The sequence below is a fragment of the Equus caballus genome, chromosome 1, assembly GCF_041296265.1.
Source record: "Equus caballus isolate H_3958 breed thoroughbred chromosome 1, TB-T2T, whole genome shotgun sequence".
Classification (NCBI taxonomy): Eukaryota; Metazoa; Chordata; class Mammalia; order Perissodactyla; family Equidae; genus Equus; species Equus caballus.
The window spans coordinates 117,170,825-117,193,456 of NC_091684.1; the positions used below are offsets into that span (position 1 = coordinate 117,170,825).

At 44.3% G+C, this 22,632-nt stretch overlaps 1 protein-coding gene and 1 long non-coding RNA gene across 12 annotated transcripts in view; one reads left to right on the forward strand and one right to left on the reverse strand.

Moving 5' to 3' along the window:
• ADAMTS17 (ADAM metallopeptidase with thrombospondin type 1 motif 17) overlaps window positions 1–22,632 on the reverse strand; it is a 338,494-nt gene that overhangs the window by 158,172 nt on the left and 157,690 nt on the right. The window lies entirely within an intron of this gene.
• LOC138924288 (uncharacterized) lies at window positions 12,725–16,727 on the forward strand. Its single transcript, XR_011439213.1, has 2 exons — window positions 12,725–12,833; window positions 15,831–16,727. It is a non-coding gene; the product is annotated as an uncharacterized lncRNA (long non-coding RNA).

Genomic DNA, 22,632 nt, shown 5'->3' on the forward strand with positions numbered 1-22,632 from the left:
ACGTCTGTGCTCCTATGAGCTGAGGGTACGCTTAACAAGGGTTAATTGTAGTTATTCTCAAATTTACTTATGTCAGTAATACCTGTTATTTCAATTAATATGTGTGGTTACATGTTGTGTTAACCAATGAAATATGAGAACAAAAGTAAACTTTTTTTCATGAAAACTAACTTAGCCAGTAGCTAAAACAGACTGCAGCCAACTTGGGTGTGGGCAAGACAACTGTAAAAGATGAGGGAAAAAATCATAAAAATGTGCCCCAGACTGCCTCACAAAGGTCTTCTATGTTCTACCCAATCTAAAAAAAAAAAAGAACCTGGACCGCAAACTCATTGCATGATAGTTGCGGTTTGTGTGCAGAAGGTAATGTGGAAGTCCACTTGGCAGACACGCACCCTCAAAGAAAAGGTTTTCATCCCCTACCACAAAACTGGTGAAAAAATTAACATTTTCACAGCTTAAGTTAAAACAAAATGTTTAAGGCTCTTAAGTATAATTTCTTCATGTTTCTCCACTTGAACCAATTTTTTGATTAACTGGTCAATTGACCAACTACTATCCTCTCAGAAAAGAGCACTTCTGCAGTGCCCCCTACATGTTGATGGCCACATGTTCCCTCAGTCCAGACCTCTACTAAACTTTCCCCTAAAAAATACTCTCCCTCTGGATTTCCCCTGGGCTCCTACAACTCACCAGGTTCCCTCAGGGCAGCTTTCTATCCCAGCTTCTCTACTAGAGACTGGCACAGAGCAAGCACTCTGTAAATATTTATCAAATGGATTATCTATTTAATACTGGGAAAGCACCAAAAAATTGAAGAATCCATACCCATAAATATGTGTCCTAATTCTAGCGCAGCGGCAACTTGCTCAACAGAACAATGAAAACCACTTCTGGTTAGATTCAGTCTTGTTCTCCTGCCAAGATATTGGGTATCCATCCAATTAGAGTTAAATGAAGAACCAAGAAATTATCAGATCAATCTGACCAATGAGAATAATTTAGATATATTTCCAATGGTTACTTCCTTAAATAAAATGAGTCCCATTTCTAGTGCCATTACTCAACTTATTACTTTTTTCCTCCTTGTTTTATCTATCTATATCTATAGCTATCCATAGTTATCTACCCATCCACCTTTCTCTCTTGCTCACTTTCTCTGTTTTGTGTTGACTTTTAAAATAACTAACTGGTTGGGGCTGGCCCCGTGGCCGAGTGGTTAAGTTCGCGCGCTCCGCTGCAGGCGGCCCAGTGTTTCGTTGGTTCGAATCCTGGGCGCGGACATGGCACTGCTCATCAAACCACGCTGAGGCAGCGTCCCACATGCCACAACTAGAAAGACCCACAACAAAGAATATACAACTATGTACCGGGGGGCTTTGGGGAGAAAAAGGGGGAAAAAAAAAAAAAAAAGAACTAACTGGTTTTTCGAGTGCATTTGGCAAAAGATGTTAAAATTTACCCTAAATTTGATTTAGGGTTTGATATCTTTAAACAAAACTGGTAACAGAGTTTTCAAATGGGTAGATCTTCTGAAAATTCTGATGGATTTCAGTGAACTCTGCTAAACGTGTAGTGGTTGCAGAAATAAAACGTCTCATTAAACAAGTGGCCCCATTCCATCTCTAATGACAAGGTGTAAGCAGAGCACGTGGACTAGTTCAACCTGCTTTGTCGTCGACCTTGGGGAACGCAGTCCTACGGAGAATCAACACATGAACCCATTTTCGTCTAGCTTTGTGCTTTTACAAGCCGCCTGCCATCATCCCAGGCTGGAATCTCCTGAGCAGCCACCAGATGGGTTTTTCAAAACAAGGATGTTGTCTGGAAAAGCACAATCAGAGGAGATCCAAACCCTGGCAGAATGGCCTCGCCACGTATGGAGGAATGTTTCAGTTGTGACTGCTTCCAAGTTTTCTCCGGTGGTCAAGTTGGTTGTAAAATGAAAGAGCCTCCTTCGCCCACACTGCCAGACTCTGCTGGCCAGAGAACTTGGTCTCTCAGGAGACAAAACTATGTTTAAAACAGTGCTCAGAAAAGCTGCCTGCACTGTCGACAACTGCGTGCCCACACGGCATGTTATGTTTCACTCTGCGGGCCCCAGAGAAGGACTTCCCTAAGGAATGTTCCAGTCAGCAAGATCAGCCAAGAGAGGGATTCTTGGGTTTCTGGAGCTTGTCTCTAATACAGATCATGCTTGATCTGGTTTAAAATGTTCAAATGCTAACTAAGTGCCTCATAAATTTACAGTTTGATGAACTAGTACTGGGCTAGGAGTCTTGCTTGATATTTGAGGTCTACATAAACTACTGCTTAGGCTATTTTTACTTTAAAATTAAAGATTACTTGACTGAAAAATTGATGTTATTTTAGTTTTATGTCCCAGGGCATCTATTACTTCTGGCAACATCATATTTAACAAAAACGAGTAGCGTTAAGCGTACACAGTAATTTTAACTTAAAGTGACTGCAGGATTAAGAACACAGACGGGCCTCATGTCACATGTGGCACAGATTTATCAGACACAATAACACAATGGCCATGAGTTGATTTTATCTTAAAACAAACAGCACGTTGCTTCTGTATTTGCTTTAGGAAATCCAATACACACCACGCAGGAAGTTCTGAGAGAATTCCCACAATGTTCAAACCCTCCCAGCTACACCCCAAATCCTGAAAACTGTGGGAGATAGCTAAGTATTCTAGACTTGGTGCATCTGCCATTTTGAAAGCTTCAGTTGTACCTGGCTGAGGCGACCTCTCTATTTCTCAGAAGCTGTGGGACTTCGACGCCAGGTATATGAATCAGGTCCCATCTCCCCTCAAAGCAGTCTTGGCTGGGTTTATGAAAAGAAGGCTTGGGGTGGGATGAAGAACCCAGGAAATGGCTCCCGTGAGTGTTGCCTCTCCTCTGGAGGGGTCGGGGCTGGCCCAAGTCCTCTTTCAGTAGCCATGTGGCCATTATGCCAGGCAGGCCCTTTTCAGTAAATGTTTACTGATGCTGCAGTCACAGGGATGGCCCACGCAGATTAACACCATGGTAATTCACACACCAGATTTACACTAGAAGGGAAATTCTCTACTGTCACTACCTCTTTGCTAAGGACCAGACCGTGCCCTCAATCTTCAGCTATTCAGAAACTTGACCTACAAAGGTTGAAAGGCACTCTGGGTAACAGGCTGCCCTCATTTACACACGCTGAAGAATAGAGTTAACTGTCAGGGTCATCAGTAACTCCAGTTATAGGGAACAAAACAAACAGCCAACAATAACATCACACATCTCTCTTCCCAGGGAAGTTTTTGCTTTTGTTTGTACAGGAAAATGCACATAGCAGCTCTCAGGTATTCAGTAATAATGCAACCACCAGAGACCTGGGTTCTCCACAGACTCAGCTCCACCTCCTACACATACAGGATCATCACAGTAGGAATAATTGTAAAACACCCCAAATTCTGAATCACCAACAGCAAATAATGACCAATATAGCGTTGGTGTCAAGTGGGTTTTGCTATAATGGATAACATCACAGTAAGTGAAATGGGTAAGACACATACAATATAGACTGCCTTACTTAACCGAGTACTTAAGTGACAAAAATACTTCAGATCTTGAATTTATATATAAGGGATTTTGATGTCAGGTATATGAGTCATGTCTGGCCTCCTCTCAGTCTTGCCTGGGATTGTGTGTTTGTGTGTATGTATGTATGTATGAATAAATACACACACACACACAGAAGAGTCACATCAATGGACTTTTCACTTTTAACAAAAATTCAACTAATTGTGTTGAAAGAAAGCGAAAGAACGAAACGTGGGTGATTCTGTCCCATACTCTGGTCAATGGGTGTGTGAGTTTGTGTGTGCACCCCCTAAGAGGGAGTGGCAGAGCTGTGTATCTGCCATTCTCTCAGCGGTCTCAGGGCCTCTCGCTGTGAGCACAGCCTCATGCTGAGGGAGATTCTGGTGACATTTTTCACACAATAAGGGCACAAGATACGGAGTCTTGACAGGTGAAGTTTAAATTTTATCTGATGCTAGAAGTAGCTGCCGCTTCTAACAGTGGGAGGAAGACTGGGTATGAGGGACTTAGAGAGACAGTGTCGGCTGGCTGATTTGGCACCTTTGAAAAGTGATTTTCGAAGGTAATTTTGATACTATTTTCATCTTTTATCCTTATTTTAGACCTTAACTCTGTACAAGATGCAGTGCCATTGGGCTGTTATCATTTTGCCTAAGCATTTTCACTTATATTAACACCTGTGTCCTTCTAGTCTCCAAATGAAACAAGGAAAGCAGCAGCCGTCACTTCCCTCTGTCTTGATGAGCACCTCTGGGGGCTGTAAAACTGAGGTGATGTGCTTAAGGTCACCTACGAGGTTAGTCTCTTTTCTCCCAGCTGGTGTCTATCTTGGAAACCATCTCCCCAGGCCACGTCGACCACAGCAGGCACATCTTTCGCCCTTCCAGCACATTTCCCCAGACCCCCTCTACTGCGACATGTGTACACAGCAGCTGGTTCCAAGTCCTGGCCAGTCACCAATTTTCTAATAGTTTTGATGAAAATAGGTAAACTGTCAAAGAGGGTGACATGCAATCCCCCTCCTCATGGAGAAGCAGAGTGCTACATTTGAAAGAGCCTGGCTTTGGAGTCAGACCAACCTGGATGACAGTTCCAGCTCTGCCTCTTGAAAGAGCCAAGTTACTCCTCTGAGCCTCTGTTTCCTCGTCTATGACTAAATAGGCAAAATAACACTTAAGTCCTTCATCCATTCATCCCACAGATATTTGTCAAATGCCTCCTACGACCAGACACTGTTCCAGGTGCTGGCACAGGCCAGGCCCCTGCTTTCATGGGGTTTATAATCTAAAGGAACGGAGGTGAGGGTTAAATGGGAAAACATGCCAAGGCACCTGGGGAATAGTGGGATATGGAGGAGAGGACGGCCTCACTTCTTCTAAGTACATGCCCCAGAGAAGAAACGCTGCAGCCTGAGCTGCACACTCAGGTGCCCTCAGAGAGCTGCAGAGTTAATGAGGGAACAGGGGAGATGTCACACCATAGGGAAGGCAGGCTCATGGTGGACTGAGAAGTTCCCAACCCCCATAAATGCCTTTAAATTCCATCTTTCTTCTGCAATGAGCTAACTGAACAGAACATGCCTGTTCTGGCAGATGTGGTCCAGGGACTGCAAGGGTGAGACCCCTGAACAGAGGCTTCATGGAAGCCTTAGAAGCCCATCTGCTCTTGGCAGACAGTCAGGATGGCAGACACCCTCAGGACGCCTGAGGAGGATGATCGCTGATGACCACTGGTCTATCCCATGTACTGCCCTTCACAGGAAGAAGATGAAGACAGTGGCCCGTGACATAGCCTCCTGTTTCTTTTTATCTCCCAGCAGCAGATCTAGGTTTGAATGCGACAAGTCACACTCCTGCCTGGTTCCCTGTGCATTCAGTATCCTGGGATTAGTAAAGGTTCGAGGGACGTGGGCTGATTTGGCTGAAGCTATGGCCATCTCAATGAAAAGCTGCTTCCTGGCCCTAATAGCTCCTCCTGGCTCACCAGCCCCTGCATCTCTGGTCCTGCTCCTGTATGACAAAGACGGTCCTTACACAGGGAGATGGTCTCACCCTTCTCTGCCCCACCAGCTGTCAGAGCAGGGCTGGGCATACAGCAGGGCTCAACAAATAGCTATAAAACAAAAGCAGCACATAAACATCTACGTCCATATGACAGCCCACTAGCACGCAGAATATAGGCTACCTTTGGTGTTCTTCTTCCCATAGCCTCATTAGAATGAGGAGACTCAATTTTGGGATGGACCCCAACATGAACACATGAACAAATGAATGGCTCACAGCCTTCTTCCCACAGTGTTTGCATTACTTAGAGCATTTGAAGTGAACATCTAGAGCCAACCTACGCACACAAGTGGTCATCACTTCGACAGACTTGGAGCCAAATGATGTTTGAAAATTTTACAAAAAAACCCATAAAGCTATATTGATTTCTGACTGGGAAAACATTCTATAGAAGGGAGGAGGAGCATTGGAGCTGATTCCAGGTGTAAATTCCAAACAAGTTTAGTGAGGATACACTCTCCCAAGGTGGCCATTTTAGAGGGGACAATACTGATTCAGATGAAAAGGCTACGGAGTGTCAAGGAAAAAAATCTGCCTTTGACAAGGCAATTAGAGTGATAGGAAGGAATGGGCCAATTCTTCCTTCCTGCCTTTGGTCTTTTCTTTTCTTCCAGAATTATCTCAGGTATTTGAGAACTTTACTCTTCCATATGATTTTGGTTTGTGAGGTTCCATAAAAAGTCCTTTGAGTTTGGGATTGCACTGAATAAGCTGATTAATTTGGGTAAGATTGGAATCACTGAAGTTTTGAGTCTTGCCTGGGACATGGGGCACCTCTTCATTTTTTCAGGCTTTCTTGAACAACCTCTGGCAAAGGTTTTTAGTTTGCATAATAAAGGTCTTACACTTCTTATTAGCATCATTCCTGGGTATTCCACGTCTTTGGCAGATGTTGTGAATAAGGCCTGCTTTTTATTCTTCTGTGACTGATTATTGCTTGTGTACAGGAAAACCATGGATTATTTTATGTTGGTCTTGGGATTCGCACCATGAACACTTATTAGTTCCAATAGTTTGTCAGATGATTCTCTTATAATATGCAGATAACAAGGGCTTTGACTCTTCCCTTCCAACGTTTATATATCATTTCTTGCCTTATGAAATTTGATGGACTTTCAAAACGACATAAAATATTAGTTACAACACGGGCACCTTTACCTTGTCTCCAAATCTAACGGAAATGCTACTAATATATGCACACTAAAGACAATCTATATGCTCTAGATTGCTAGTAGGTAGGTAAACTTGATCAGCTTAAGGAAACTTTCTTCTCAACGATCATTTGAGGAGGGCTTCCGCACTGCCATCTCAAAGTAAGACAGTCTGATTGAAAAACAGTCTGACATAGTGGACAGAGTGATGGTCCAAAGAGAAAGAGGCCATAGTTGGTGTTAAAGAAATGCCCTAATTAGTTTGGGGACCTGAGGCAAGGCTCCTATCCTCCCAGGCCTGTTTTCCTATGTGGAAAGTGAAGGGCTTGAACCAGATGACTATCAAAAGGCTTTCCTGTTCAAAATGGAAGCATTTTTGATTCCTGATGTAGAAGACTGAGCACAATTTAAAGTAGAGTTGCTACTTATCCTCTCAATAAGAGCTGATTGAGCACTATCTTGTGCCAGGCATTTTCAGGGCACCTGCTACACAGCAGTGAGTGGCACACACAGCCCTGCCTGCAGGAAGCCCACAGTCTGGGAGGGATCACAGACAAGTCAACAGTCCATTGTAACACAGTCTAGGCCAGTACTGTTCAATGAAACTTTCTGTGATGACAGACAAGTCTCTATGTATGTTGTCCAATATGGCAGCCGCTGGTAATGTGGCTACAGATGCTTGAAATGTGTTACTGTGACTGAGGAAGTGAAGTTCTGATTTTATTAAATTTTAATTAAGATAAATTTAAAGATCCACACATGGCTAACTGCTGCCGTATTAGTCCACACAGGTGTAGGCAATAATTTGATTCAACTAACTTGAGCACCACCATGTGCTAGGAGCTATGGGTGTCATCACATTGGCACAAGAGTATAACCATGCCCACAAATTACTTGCAGACTTACAGATAGTTGGAGAAATAAGACAACTGGAGAAGAATTCATAGTCAGGTGTAGACATCAGAAGGTGAAAGCCATGAGCATTTAGAGCAGGAAGACTTTCACATGTTATCTCATACCGACTCTTTGTATGATCTTAGGCCTGGTTTTTCCTCCAGAATGGTTGTGCTGATCTGTGGCATCCATGAAAAGCCCTCCAAATCCTGGGGCTGTGGTCTGATGTATTAAAAGTGAAGAATGTGGAGGCTTTACATAGCATCCAAGAAAATGAAAGAACATCAGCCTAAATTGCTTTAGACAATGATAAGATATCTGAAGACCAAATCAATTCCCAATAGAAAGAGGGGTTCTCGAAGTGCCTTCCCATGGATGCCACCTAGTCCAATTAAATCTGGGATATTCTCAGTTTCAAACGAATTTAGTCAAAGAATGGCATAAGATAATGTGCCTTCACTAACTGAAAACTGAATAACGAGATGTAACAAGGCAGAACAAAGGAGATAATTCTAATGCTACAAAGTTCTGTAAGGCTCTCCTTAGCTTTTTAAAGGAAGATAATTATTTCAAAAGAAGACTTCACGAAAGCACTGAGGTCTTCTAAAATTAACCGTGTACATGATGAATGTCATCCCAGTCCCAGAGCCATCATCTCCTGTATGGCCTGGTCTGGGCCTAGAATGCAGAAGTGCTGCCAGCAAAGGGCCTGATGTGACCTGCTGAAGTCCAGAACACTGTGAAGGTCATGGAGACACCATCAGCTCCAGACACCAGAAGCAGCAGCAAGGCTGAGTCATACCCTCTGGTTTGCCCCCACCCTCCCAATTTGCATGATAATTCACTAGGACTCCTATTTCCCTTCATGTATGCAGTGGGCCTTCCTTAAGGCCTGGCTGTATTTGATGGAGGTATGCACGGGACATGGGGAAGGTTCCAAGGATGCAGGGTGATGTGACATAAGTGGATCTGAGCTTGTGGCTCCACTTTCCCCTCCCAGTCTGCCAAAGACACTCTGTGATGATGGGGGAACCAGCCCTGAATTTTGGTTCCAGGATGGCTCCGCAAGAAGACCACACGCCCAGCTTATCAAGCAAGAACACAGCAGAGGAGTTGAATAGTACAAAGTGTTTCTCTTTCAAGAAATGTGCTCTCAAGGTTCTGCCAAGGAAAGAACTGCCGGAATGGAGCAATGTCAGTATCATGGCACTTTGTTGAAGGAAACTGGGAGAGTGGGAGAGAGTGAGAAGAACATGTTTTCTTCTTCTTAGCCTAAAGAGTAATTTGTCTAACGGTGCTGCAGGCACAGGACTGGAATAGGGCAGGAAATGGAAAGAGCAAAAGTTTTCAAAGATCTAAATCCAGGTTAATATATCCTACCTCCTAGATGTCAAGAAGGTAGCTGCTGTTAACAACAGATGGCAAAAATGATGTGTGCGTAAATGGAGAGCAACTTCTCAGTTTCGGGGAAATCTACAGCCACTCCGAGTCCTACATACCTGTCCCCCTGTGGAGTGCTACAGAGGCAAGCAAATCAATGGCCAAGGTCAACTCTCCTGGTTCAATGCTACCACTGGGGCCAGCAAAGCCGAGCTCTGTGGTGAGGCAGAGGAGGAGAGGAATATGATTCTTCCCCTTCCCACCGCCAGCATCCATCCCCACCGTGTTCTGTGCCCAGGGTTACCTGTCTGCTCCTGCTCTGCTCATGATGTCCTTGATTCACAGGAACTTTCCCCTTGCTCCCAAAGCACTTTGCATTTTAACACTTGGCCTCAGCACATCCATCCAGAGGAGTGACTGTAACGGCAGATGTGTCCAGAACTGTGGTGGCAGATGGGGCGAAGAAGAACAAAAATGCCACTGGTATGACCACCCCAGGCTACGTTCCCCACATTTCTCAGAGGCTGGGATTCATACGCTCCTGCGTTTGCTGAAGACTGCTGATCATCTGGGTCTGAGCTGGGGAAATCTGGGGGATTTGGAGGGCCTGAGCAGATACCCTAATCCCTTCTAATCAGGCCCTCATTCATCCACCAACATCAACTCCACCGGCTGACATGTGCCAGGCACAGCACTAAGCTCTCGTGTGCCTACGGGCATTGCATCAAAGGTGCAGTCAGAGGTGGGTCCCTCCTTCCAACACAGATGGTGAATGGGACACTAAGAGAAATATTAAGAGAGTAGGGAAAGGAAATGCTATACAATGAGGTTTCCTGCCCAAGAAATGGGGGAGCATCTAGGAAAGCAGAGAAACAGTGTTTGCAATGTGCCAGGCACTACGTGATGTGATATACTAATTCACTCACTGTTATTACCCCCATTTCACAGATGAGGGAACTGAGGCAAAGAGGTTAGAAAGCTTGCCCGAGCTCAAATAGCCAGTAAATGGTCAAGCACAATTTGAGGCTGGGCAGTCTGTACTTCAAACCTCCATGCACGGCCCAGCCCTTTGAGGATGAAATCTGCCCTCACACCCAAAGGAGAGCAAAGGATGGGGACCTGCTAACCTGTGCAGAAGTGGCCATCCTGGAGGCTGGGGTGTAGATGGGGGCCGGTAGGGAGCCCTCAGGATACTGTGGACTGCATAGAAAATCCCTCTTGGGGTTAGCAGTGGAGAGCCAAGAAGCATTGGAGGGGCTCAAGGTCTGCTCTCGGGGCACTGGGACTCACCAGCAAGACAGTGCGGAGAGAGGGGAGGGACCCATAGAGGGTGGACATGGCTTCGGGGGGAACAGGTGCTGGGAAGCAGCCAAGAGCCTTCTTTGGCCAGGTTGAAGAAATCACACTTCTGTTCTCTGGGGGCACTCAGGGCCCTTGAGACATTCAGGAGGGGCGTTCAGACTTGGTCTCCTTCTTGGATGCCTCCCAGTTCTCTTAACTGAAGCACATGTCTAAGACATACCAGCATCAGCCCTACCTTTCAACCTTCCCACACACACCCGAGGCTTGGAAGGCAGGGCAGGAGAGGGAGACAGACGTCTCCAGGTCCGTGAGATGCTGGGTGGGTACAAGGTAGCCTGAGAAAGAGGCAGGGAGTGTGGGTCAGGGTGGAGAACCTTGGAGCTCCTTGTGATATTTACCCCCCGCCTCCTTTTTGGTCCCCTTAAACTTGTGCAGATTAAAACACACTGCCAGGAAATTGCTGCTCAGGATATTAACTCCTTTTCTAGTTGAGACTTAGGCTCTAAAGAACCACGGGATATGAGATGTCAAAGGCTCCCTTCATCTGACCCTGTGTGGAAACTGGAGACCAGAGAAAGGTGACCACCCCAATGCCTTACGGAGACCAGGGGTCTCCTGAGTTCCAATATGAAATCAGATTTCTGGTCTACCTCACAGGTTCTTCTTCATGTGACCCAGCCACACTGTGAATGGGGACAGGGCGATGTCTAGAAGCTGGAGAAGGGACATCAAATTGGGAATGATTCAGGATGAAATCATTCAGGACTTCAGGATGAAATTTCATTTGGTTTTGGTAAACTTCACAGTCAGCCCTCAAAACAACCATCTTTTAGAAGTACTTACTTAGAAGAAGTGTTCTAAGTTCATTGATTTTATATCAGCCTTTTTTTCCCCCAAAGAAATAAGAAGACATTATTTTTTTCCTTTTAAAACATGGACATCCCTTAACTAGATAAGATTATTTTCAATTCCACCTCAATTTAGCAACTTTGACTGCTTAGAAGCTTAGATTTAATCAGCTTTCCACTGACAAGAGTCACTGCCGGATTTCTCAGGGAGGGTTTTTCTCAGCTAATAGGAGAAGGCCTGGATTGGGCTACCTGTTCATTTATCGAGTAGCTAAAATAAGCGTATGGTAGAAACTCAAAAGATACAAAGGGGTATAAGATGAACACTGAGTCGTCCCCCCAACGTCCCCCGTCCACTACACACGCAGTGTTTTTCTAGGTCCCTGCTGCCCCACTCAGAGGCAGTCTCACCAATTCTTCCAAGGCTCCTGTTTCAATGGGCATTGGAAACCAGCCCCCAGCCCCTTCAAAGGCAGTGCCAGGAAGGGATTAGCTGACCGGCAGGAGGGAGCTGCTGCTCAGAGAACCTACCACTGCTCAAAGTTCAAAGACCCCTGAGGAATATCAAAGGGCACAGGATGCTCCAGGCAGCAGAAACCCTAAGGATAGGCTGCTTCCTGTTCCTAATGACTGTCATCCCCTTCCTTGCCTCAAAAACCACACACCAGGAGGTGCTTTATGGCCTAATTATTTGGACCTGCCTCTTCCACCTTGCCCAGAGGGCTGTGGGTGGGTGGGTTGGGGAAGTGGGGGTAGGCGTGTGCACTCCATCCCACCTCACAGCACTATGAAGTGCATGTCACAGGTCAGCAGGCCTGAGAGGAGTGTTGCCCCAAGTGACCCCAGCTCTGGCCCTACAGCAGGCACTTGCACAACAACTCTCACAAGCCCCCACCACCCCAGGGCCTTTGCTTGTGCCCTTCCCACTCTCTCTATTGGCTAAAATCCTTCCCTCCCTGTAAGGCCCAGATTGCAGGCCACTTCCTCAGTGCAGCAACACATGACCTTCTCTAGCTGAGAGGGATCCCTCCCACCTCAGCTCCCAATGGTCTCTTCTCTCAGGCCTTCCTGCAGGCAGGACTTGTCGTTCTTCCTTACATCTCAACAGCCCAGAACCTCCCCACAGCCTGGTCCAGTGCTAACCACTCAGAAAGCGCTCATCAGCGTTTGTAAATTGATAGAATAGACTGAACAAAATAAAACTAGTTTGTATCTAAGAATTTCTTTTAAAAGGTTTTACCCTCATGGACCTGTGGTCTCTTTGCCTATTATCTAGGTAGTAGAGTGAGTCTGACAGCACCATCTCAGCATAGAATTCCTGAGTACCCTTGCTCCTGAGTATCTAATCAGAAGCAAGCAGTCACGCCTTCCATCAGGAACAACAGGGACTGGGTCAGCCCGTCCCGCCTCGAAGCAGGCTATGTCCCGCCTAATGAAACCTGACACTAGGGAGATAGGACAGAATTTCAAAGGCAAATTCTAGAATTCTAAGACCAAGACCTAGCTCAACTTCTCTAACATGACCACACAGTGGGATCTCCTGGAAAGTTCTAGAAAACACTCATGTCTGGCTCTCACCACCCGAGGTTCTGATTTCATTGGTATGAGGTATGACCTGAGCATCTGGATTTTTTAAATCTCCCAGGTGATTCTAAAGTCCATTAATGTTTGAGAACTGCTGCCACAGCGCAGACCCGTAGTTCTCAGACGTCAGTGCACACTAGAATCCCCTGGTGGGCCCATGAAAACTCAGACTGCTGGGTCCCACCCCAGTTTCTGATTCAGTAGGGTCCAAGGGAAGAGGGTCAGGAGTGGGATAAGAATTCGCATTTCTGTTAAGTTCCCAAGCAATGCTGAAGCTGCTGGTCCAGGGAGCACACCTGAGAACCACTCCTGATGGTTTTACCAGTAAGCGTCCCACCTTGGCTGCAGGTGAGAATCACCTGGGAAACCGAACATACCAATACCTGGGGCCCACCTCGGATCAAGGAAATCAGGATTTCTGCGGGACGGGCTGGGCATCTGTATTTTACAGGGGCTCCGGGGTGAGCCTAGGGTACTTCCAGGGCTAAGCACATCACCTCCAGAAACAGGCCATCCGTCAATGCCTCAGCAGGGACCACATGCAGCTCTTTCCTGTTCTGAGCTGAGACAGCCTTCGTGCAGCTTCCATGCCCAGACCCCAGGCCTGCCTGCTTAGGGAGCACTGATCATGCCCCCTCTCTCCATGATGGGACAGAGTTCAGATATCTGAGATCACTCTCCTGTCCTACAAATTGCAGGGAGAAGTCTAAGTTGATAACAAATGGCAGGAATTCTCAACGAGCTTTTAGCCAAGCAACAAAAGATTTAGGACAGTCACTTCTTGGTTAAAGTCAAAATTCCGACTAGTCTTTCTTTCTGCCCAGATTCCCAATTTTGGGGTGAGACCAGGGAGGGTATTATTGGTGGCAGATTCTGGACGCACACAAAGTACAAGGCCTGAATGTTTCATGTACCATATTGTTCCCTAATGGTGAATATTCTAAGGAACAGATAATGTATTGTTTCTCTAAGACCAAGGGTTTGTTTTTGAGATTTCCATACAATTGAGACTTTCAGGGCTTTGCTACTATTTATTTTTCCCTTATTTTCAGGTTCTTCTTAAGCAATACTTTTTATCCCTAAAAGAAATCTTCACTTCCCCTAGTATAAATTATAGCTTCTTGCAGTAATCACTACTGCTTAACTGGCATTCAATTTACAGGATAAAAATATATTCTTTTGGCCGTCTTAATGACTGTGTATACAACTTGTCCTCAAACCCTCTCTGAATTTTGGCTCAGAGCAACTATCGTGTTAAGAGGATGGAATGTGGTTTCAAGCAATGCCAGAAGTATTGCATAAGCGATAATTGATATTTTTTACTAGCGGCAACTTTGTAGTTGATAATGGGTTATTAAAGCAGGAAGAGAGGCCCTCCTCATGGAATCCCATCTGAGATGGAAAAGGAAAAGGTGTTCCAGACAAAAAGCCTCTCAGTGTCAATAAACGGTGGTTCTAGCAGGTCCCATATCTTCCAGAATGCGCCGCCCCAGGCAGAAAGCAGCACAGAAGAGAAGCGCCCTTGTTTCAGCATCTCCAGGGCCGAAGCCAGGGCAGCAGCTGCCCACTCACCCTCCCCTTCCAGCCACATGCAACCCAGCTCCAGCAGGACTCTGTTGCACTTTTGGAGTCAAAGAGAAGCCAGAAATAGCAAGGGTACCAAGTGCCCTGCTGTCCCTATTCCTTTTTCAAAAATAATTCTGATATTGGCCTTTATTTAATGGTCTGCTTTCAATGTGTGTTTACAGAAGAGATTAGTGTCAAACTTGACAACTCTGACAGAGCAGAGACTAATTGGTATGAAATATGAGCTGTCAAAGGCACAGCCATCTGTCCTCATCTCTGGCTACTCCCATGACTACAGGCTTTTCCACCAGGTAGGATGTCAGGGAGATTTCACCAAATTGAAGGCAGCAGAGTTCATGCATTACAAACACAATAGGATCTCTCTGCCCTCCATTTTGGGATCTTCAAGAGAACTCCAATTCTTTAGGAAAAAGAACCAACACTCCAATCCTTAATGCATAAAACGAGACTGAGGCACAGAGCAGCGGCTGACCTGACCTGCAGGGGATGGTAAGGGAATGTGTGCCAGGGCAGAATGGAAGATCTAGACCTTGGGGGTCACCTCATCAGAGAGACATGGTCACCTCCCCTCTTTGGTCACCTTTTGTCACTTCTCAGTTTCACGAAACCACTCTAGCTCCAGGGGCGACACCCTTGTCTATATGAATGGTGCCCCCAGAGGTGTGCTATGTGGTGGCCCTGCTTGCTGCTTTGCAAGATTTCGTACATTGTCTTTCCCTTTCTCACTCTCCAATCACAACACAGATTCATTCTTGTCAATGTCACAGGCGTATAAATATTTATTTTTCATGGCCAAGGCTTTTCTTTTTAGGACACTAGAAGACCGCTGAGGGGCAGGGGAGAGGAAGAGAGCGCCGAAGGTAGTGGAAACAGTGATAGACTGACCTGTCATCATAAGCATTCCCTAGAACAAGGCCATAATGTCCTCCAAAAAGATAACAGGACCACCCCCAACAACGGCCTGCCCTGTAATTTGCCTTCTAGGCCTTGCTGCCTGGGCCATGAGGCCGAACAAAGTCAAACTGACCCACACAGGTATGGACTTTCTCTGCTTCCACATTGCAATTTCTTTCTGAGTCAACCTAAGCGTCCATGCCACAAGCACCAGCATTTCCTGCAAGCTCTATCTCAGCTGGTCAAGTCCTGGGGGTCTAGAGCCCAGGTTCTTGCTCCCCATCTCCCTATTCCATTTGTACTGGTCCAGATGGCACCATAACCCACCAACATTGACATGTGTCTAAACCATAATGGACCATCTCCAGGAAGGAGGAAGAGAAATGTGAAACCTCAAACACTACAATGAGTGAAGGCTTTCCAAAGCCAACTCATCCTAACCCCCTTCCGAGAAAGTAGAGAGCTCTTCAGAAGCACCAAATGCACCCAATGGAAATGCCCTCCCCTCCAATCTTTAATGCCTTTTCTCTTTCATTATAGGGAAAAGTCAAGGAGATGGCACCAAACCAGAACCCGTGAAAACTCACGTTCCTTTTCAAAATGAGGTGAATACCGCTGCATAAAGATGGGGGAGCTCTGCATTTTCTAAGCTTCCAGAGCCATCAGACTGTAACCAGTCCACACTGGGGAAGAAGACCTAATGACGGCAGTGGATAAAGAATAGCAGTTATTACTGACAGTGAAATGAGATGATGGATGCCAAGTGCTTCAAAGACTGGATGGCACAGAGGAAAGCTCTATTCCTGCAGCTATAATGATGTACAGGAGGATGATGACAATGCTGACAACTGCTCACGTTAATGAGTACAGGCCCTCAAACTTGGCTGGGTGTTGGAATCACCTAAGGAAGTTTAGAAAAATATGGATGCCTGAATCCCACGTGCAGAAACTATGATTTAACTGGTATGAGGTGTAGCCTAGACATATGCATTTTTAAAAGACCCTCAAGGCATTATCTCTCTCTCTTAATTTAAACTTTTAATTCTGAAATAATTATAGATGCACCGGAAGCTGAAAAGAAAAATACAGGAAGGTTCTGTGCATCTTTCCTCCAGCCTCCCCCTATGGTCAAATCTTACATAATAACTACAGTGCAATAGCAAAACCAGGAAATTAACATTGGTACAAGCCACGGTGCTTATTCAGATCTCACCAGTCACATTCTTTGTGTGTGTGTAATTCTATGAAATTTTATTACACTGCAATTTCCTGTAATAACCACCAGAATCAAGAAATCATAGCATCACCACAAGACTAGCCCTTTATGGCCACATCCACCATCTCCTCCATCCCTTAAATCCTAACCACCACTAATCTGTTCCCCATCTCTATAATTATGTTATTTCACAAACGTTATATAAATGGAATCATGCAGTATGTATCCTTTTGGGACTGGCTTTTTTTCACTTCATATAACTTCTTGAAGTTCATCCAAGTGGCTGTGTGTATCCATAACCCATTCATTTTTTATTGTTAAGTAGTATTCCCTGATATGCACATACCACAGTTTGTTTAACCATTCACCCACGGAAAGATATTTGGGTACTTTCAAGTTTTTGGCTATTATGACTGAAAGCTGCTATAAACATTTATGTACAAGTTTCTGGGTAAGAATAAGTTTTTATTTTTCTGGGATAAATGCTCCAGAGTGCAATCACTGTGTCTTATGGCAAGCTTTAGTTTTAAAAGGAACTGCTAGGGGCCAGTCTGGTGGAGTACTGATTAAGTTCGTGCACTCTGCTTTGGCGGCCCGGGGTTCAGATCCCAGGTGCAGACCTACACACCACTCATCAAGCCATGATGTGATGGCGTCCCACATACAAAATAGAGGGAGAGTGGCACAGATGTTAGCTCAGCAACAATCTTCCTCAAGCAAAAAGGGGAATATTGACAACAGGATATTAGCTCAGGATTAATGTGTTCCCAGAGTAGCCATACCATTTTACATTCCACCTAGCAATGTATGAGTGACCCAGTTTCTCTGCATCCTGGCTAGCATCTAGTGTTGTTGCTATTCTTTATTTCAGCCATTCTGATAGATTTGTAGTGATATCTTACTGTGGTTTTGATTTGCCTTCCCCAACAGCTAATGATGCTGAACATCTTTTCATGTGCTTATCTGCCATCTGTATAACCTCTTCAGTGAAATGTCTCTTCATGCCTTTTGCCTATTTTCTAAGGATTATTTTAGCTTTACTGCTGAATTTTGAGAGTTCTTTACATATCTTAGATAAAAGTCCTTTGTCAGACATGTGAATTGCAAATACTTTCTCCCAATCTATAATTTGTCTTTTTGAATCATTAACATGGCCTTTCACAGAGTGAAAGTTTTTAATTTTCTGAGGGTCTAATTTATCAATTTTTCTTTTTCTGGATCTTGGTTTTAGTGTTGAGTCTAAGAACTCTTTGCCTAGTCCTAGGTCCTGAAAATTTTCTCCTATGCTTTTTTCAGGAAGTTATAGTATAGTTTTAAATTTTACATTTAAGTTCATAATCCATTTTGAGTTAATTTTTGGATAATGTGTGAGGTTTAGTCAAGGTTGATCTCTTTTTTGCCAATGGATGTCCAATTCCTCCAGCAATATTTATTGAAAAGGCTGTCCTCCCAACAAACGACTTTTGCACCTTTGTCAAAAAGTAATGGGCTTATCTGTGTGGGTCTATTTCTGGGTTTTCTATTCTGTTGCACTGATCTGTGTCTATCCCTCCACTAGTACCACACAATCTTGATTACTGTAACTTTATAATAAGCCATAATATCAGAAACATGATTGTTCCCACTCTATTCTTTTTCAAAATTACTGTGGCAATTCTAGGGCATTTCCCTTTCCCTAAATATTTATGAATAAGCTTACCTATGTCTTCAAAAAACCTTGCTGAGATTTTGATAGGAAGTGCATTAAACCTACAGATCCATTTAGGTAGAACTGACATCTTTACAATGTTGAGTTTTTTAATTCATAAATATGATATGTCTCTCCAAGTATTTAGGTCTTGATTTATTTCATCAGCCTTTTGTGTTTTTCATCATACAGATCCTGGACATATTTTGTTAGATTTATACCTAAGTATGTCATTTTCTTTGTAGTTATTATAAGTGGTGTTTCATTTTCTATTTTGGGTTCCACTTGCTCATTGTCAGTACATAGATGTGCAATGGACTTTTGTGTGCTGATCTTGTATCCTGCAACCTTACTGAGCTCACTTATTAGTGCTAGGAATTCTTTTGTAGATTTCCTGTGATCTTTTTTTGTGTAAACAATCACATCACTTGCAAATAAGACACTTTTATTTCTACTTTTCCAATCTCCATGTCTTTTCTTTCTCTTACTTACTGCAGTGGCTAGGACTTTCAATACTATGTTGATAAGAGTGTTGAGAGCAGATATTCTTGCCTTATTCCAAACAGAGAGAGAACATACTAAGTCTATCACCAGTTAGAATGATATTAGTTGTACTTGTTTTGTAAATATTCTTTATGAGGATGAGGCCCTTGACCTATATTCCTAGTGGAATGACAGTTTTCATCATGAATAAGTGTCAAATGTATTGACAAATGCTTTTTCAGCATCAATTAATACGATTCTATTTTCTTCTTTAGCTTGAGATGGTAGATCACATTAATTGATTTTAGAATATTGAACAAGTCTCAAATACCCGGAATAAATCCCACTTGGTCGTGGCTGAGTATTCTTATTTTGTGTGTGTGCTGAGGAAGGTTTGCCCTGAGTTAACATCTGTTGCCAGTCTTCCTCTATTTTGTTTGTAGGACGCCACCACAACATGGCCACTGATGAGTGGTGTAGGTTCGGCCTGGAACCAAACCCAGGCCATGGAAGTAAAGTGCACTGAACTTAACCACTAGGCCATGGGACTGGCCCCAAGCATTCTTATTATACATTATGGGATTTGATTTGTCAAAATTTTGTAGAGGAATTTTCATGAGAAATGGTTTCTGCTTTTCTTTTTTGTGGGAAGCTTGTTTTGTCTAGTTTTAATACCAGAGTAATACTGGTCTGATAAGATGAATTGGGAAATGTTCTTTCCTTTTCTTTTTTCTGGAAGAGATTCTGTAAAATTGGATGCTTGGTAAAATTATCCAGTGAAACCATCTTGGCCTGGAGATATATTTTTGGGGAGCCTTTAAACCACAAGTTCAATTTCTTTAACAGATACAGGTCTACTCAGGTTATCTATTTCATCTTGGCTGAGTTTTGCCAGTTTGTGGTTTTCAATGAATTAGTCCATTTCTTCTGAGTTGTCTAATTTATGAGTATGAATTTGCTGTCTCTTATTATCCTTTTAATGGCACATAGGATCTTTGTGATATCCTGTTTCATTCCTGATATTGGTGATTTGTGTCCTCTCTCCTTATCTTTGTCAATCTTGCTGGAGGTTTATCAATTTTACTGTTTTTTTTGAACTTTTTATTTCCTTAATTTTACTTTTCCTGTTTTCAATTTCACTGATTTCTGCTGTTTCATTTTCTTTCTTCTCCTTGCTTTGGGTTTATTTTGCTCTTTTTTCTACTTTCTTGAGGTAAGAAGTTAGATTATTGCTTCAAGATCTTTTCTCTTTTCTAATGTAAGCACTTAGTACTATAAATTTCCCTCTCAGCACTTCTTTGGCTACATCCCACAAGTTCTGATATATTGTCTTTTCATTCTCACTCAGTTCTATGTATTCTTATTGCCTTTAAGATTTCTTCTTTGACCCATGAATTATTTAGAAACGAGTTTAATTTCCACATTTGGAGATATTTCTGTTATTGATTTCTAGTCTGATTCCATTATGGGTCAGAGAACATACTCCGTATTATCTGAATTCTCTTAAATTTATTAAGGTTTGTTTTATGACCCACAGTATGATCTATCTTGGTGAATGTTCTAGGGGCACTTGAAAAGAATGTGCTCTGCTGTTGTTGGATGGTCTGTTCTGTGTCAATTAGATTCTATTGCTTGGTATTGTTCAGTTCTTTTATATTAATTTGTAATTAATTGTTGAAACATTTTTATGCTTTAAAATTGTTGTTGGATAATTCCAACATCTGTCACTGGTGTCACTTGATTGACTTTTCTCATTCAAGTTGGGGTCTTCCTCAACCGTATCCTACACATCTTGCTGATAATGTTAGGAGAATCTTGAATCTTCCAATTTAGGAGGCAGTCACCCTGCTTAGGTTTATCATGCAGGTCTTGGCCAACTTCTGAGGGCTTTAGTTCCAACAATCTTTAGTGTTCATAGGCCTGCAATGTTAGTCTGGTCTGCTTTGTTTTCCTGGTTCTCCTGGGCTTCTGTTCAGTCCCTCCTGGGGATGTTCACTGAGGCGGAAGGCACTTCCCTGGGTTGCTTGGTGTTGCTCAGCCACTTTTGAGGAGAAGGGGGTGCAGGAGGGAGAAACTGCTGGACCTGGGGCTGCTTATACCATTGGAAGGCAGGGAGACACAGGGCTTTGCTGCTACTGCCACTGCCACCACATTGGCTGCCCACCCGTGTCCTGGTTTGGGGCAGGAGTTGTGTTGGCTGGGCTTCACTGCTGCAGCTGCAGATAGATTGGCCAGCCCACTGCATCCTGTTATAGAGCAGTGTGCGGATCCCCACAAGGTCTCTGTTGGGCTTTGCCTTTCCAACTTCATTGGTCAGAGAGAGCAGGCTGACCTTGGGTTTTGTGCCTACATCTGTTGACAGTTCTCTTAGGTTGCTGGCCTCTAAATGCCCAGTCCAGGATATGGGAGAGGTAAAAAGAAAACCCGGGGGACTCACCATGTTGTTGCTCCTCAAGGCCTAAGGTCCCCAGCCAATCTGCCTTCTTCTTTCCAGCTTTCAGTCCTTTTGCTGTTGTCTGTTGAATAATTTCCAAGGTATTTGGTTGTATTTAAAGGAGAGGAGCAGGGAAATGTGAGTCTCAATATATCATTCCAGTACTGCAAGTCAGCATTGTCTCCTTTAATCCTCCTAATAAGGCTATGAGGGAGAAAAAGATCAGTATGCCCATTATACAGATGGGGAAACTGGGGCACATGGAGGTTTGTGACTTGCTTAATCTGCAGCAAAGCTGTCTTCAGGATTTACTCCTTGAGGGCCTGAATTAAAGCTGCTGAATTAAACTGGGCTACATATTTGGGTGGAACCTCTGAGGCCCACGCCCTAGCGGCTAGCACAGGCCCTGCCTCTCCCTTGTGCCCCTTGACAGTCTCTGGCTACACAGATGCTGGGGTGGATATTCTTGGGCAGAGATCCTACCTCTGGTCTATCACCATATTCCTTCTGCCCATCATGCTACTGCTACTGCCACCAGATTAGACCTCCCAAAGCCCCTGTCACAGTCACTTCCTGCTAAGGCCCTGCCCAGGGCCCCAGGGCCATATCCAGCAGGTATGAGGGGGTCTTGTCTCACTGCGTCCCTGGCTCACCTATCCCCTCCTCCTGGTCCACTGTTCTCCTTATTCTTCCCTCCTCCTCTGTCTCATGTTGACGCCTGCTCCTCCAAAAGCAGACACCCTCCTCAATGCCCATTCCTGCCCCCCTAAGTCAGCCCACTTGCCTTCTCTCTGAGGACTCTTAACATGGCCCTTTTATGGGGCTGACTGCTCTGCACTTAATAGTCCATACTCCACAACAAATAGCCTATTACATACTATCCCACTTCCAAATGCACATAACATTATACTATGATAACTTTCTCAAGTGAAACAGTGCATGTGAAAGCACTCTGAAAGCCCTAAAGCCCTGTGTGAGAGGCCATGGACCCAGCAGTTAGTACTGTGGGCTCCACGGTCTGAATACCCAGTTCAAATCTCAGTTTCCCTACCTATAAGCTCCAGGGCTGTGGTGAGTTGCTTACCTCTCTGTGCCTCAGTTTCTTTACCTGTAGAATGGGGAGAAGGACAGTATTCACCCCGTGGGATAGTTGAATACCCATGGAGATGAATGAATAGAGGTAAAACACTGAAAACACGCTTGTATAATAACATGTGAGATTTACCACTGGTCAGTGGGGGTATATATGTGCCATAAGCTTTGCCTTGGCGTCTGTGCACTACCCAGTCCTGGTCTCTTTTGTCCCCCAGGTTGTCCATGGGTCACAGAATCGACAATGGGAGAGTCTGAAGGGAGATCAGAGATCAGTTCAATCCTCCTCATACTCCAAGAATCTCTACTTCAATCCCAGGCTGGACGGGCCAGCTCTGTGCAAACACCCCAGCGTGAGGAAATCGACACTGCCTCTGGCGTTTCTAGAGAGCTCTAACTTTAAGAACTTTCCTCTTCCCACTAAGTTGAA